Here is a 1,659-nt window from a genome sequence, read left to right as displayed (position 1 = left end):
GTATGTGGACTTGCTTTTTAGCTCTGACATAGACTCTTTCCGATGTTATGATAAATTGCAATTGCTTCAATGACTGAGATTATAGTTTGTCGGAGCCCAATAAGGTTTATGATTTATACTCTTGCATTATGAATAGATCATCACTTGAACATAAGTACTCATATGACAAAATCTATATATGTTGTTGTTATGAGAATAATCATGATGCCTTCATGTCCGTATTTTATTTTTATCGACGCCTCTACCTCTAAACATGAGGACATATTTATTGTTATCGGCTTTTCGCTTGAGGACAAGCGAGGTCTAAGCTTGGGGGAGTTGATACGTCCATTTTGCATCATGCTTTTATATCGATATTTATCGCATTATGGACTGTTATTTCACTTTATGTCACATTACTTATGGCTATTCTCTCCTATTTTACAAGGTTTACATAAGGAGGGAGAATGTCGACAGCTGGAATTCTGCTCTGGAAAAGGAGCAAATATTAGAGACATATTCTGCGCAACTCCAAAAGTCCTGAAACTCCACGGAACATCTTAAAAGAAATAAAGAAAAATCCACGTCAAAGATGAAGGCCAGGGGGCCCACACCCTGCTCACGAGGGTGGGGGGCGCGCCCCCTACCTCGTGGGCCCCCTGGTGGCTCTCCGACGCCCATCTTCTCCTATACGAGGTCTTTCGATGAGAAAAAAAATAGGAAGGAACTTTTCGGGACGAGACTCCGCCGCCACGAGGCGGAACCTTGGCGGACACAATGAACATGACTTACCCACTGACTATCAGCAACGGGATAAATTATACCTGCCCCGAGGAGCTTTAATATTTCCTTTCTTACCACTTCTTTCATCTTAGGATTCAGCCGTCGTTGGTGATCAATAACTGGTTTGGCGTCTTTCTCCAAATTTATTTTGTGTTGACATAGAGTGGGACTAATGCCCTTAAGATCATCAAGAGTATATCCAATAGCAGCACGGTGCTTCTTCAGAGTTTTCAATAATTTCTCTTCCTCCTTCTCTGAAAGGTTAGCACTAATAATAACAGGATATATTTTCTTTTCATCAAGATAAGCATATTTAAGAGTATCAGGTAATGGTTTAAGCTCAAACACAGTATCACCCTTGGGTGGAGGAGGATCCCCTAGGATTTCAACAGGCAAATTGTGTTTCAGAATAGCTCCCTGTTTAAAGAATACTTCATCTATTTCCCTTCTTTCATTCATAAACATATCATTCTCATGGTCTAGAAAATATTGTTCGAAAGGATCATTAGGAGGCACATCAATATAAGCAAGACCAATAATTTCATCTTTACTAGGCAATTCTTCATCACGGGGTTGTCTATGAAATTTATAAAAATTAAAATCATGAGACATATCATCCAAACCAATAGTAACAACATCCTTCTTGCAATCTATCTTAGCATTAACAGTGTTCAAGAGGGGTCTACCAAATATAATGGGACAAAAGCTATCTTGAGGGGAACCAAGAACAATAAAATCAGCAGGATATTTAGCCTTCCCACACAAGACTTCAACGTCTCTAACAATTCCAATTGGTGAAATAGTATCTCTATTAGCATGCTTAATGGTAACATCGATATCTTCTATCTCAGATGGTGCAATATCATGCATAATTTCTTTGTATAAGGAAATAGGTAT

Source organism: Triticum urartu, chromosome 6 (genome assembly GCF_003073215.2).
Source record: "Triticum urartu cultivar G1812 chromosome 6, Tu2.1, whole genome shotgun sequence".
NCBI classification, from domain to species: domain Eukaryota; kingdom Viridiplantae; phylum Streptophyta; class Magnoliopsida; order Poales; family Poaceae; genus Triticum; species Triticum urartu.
Note: the sequence above shows the minus strand (reverse complement) of the source record.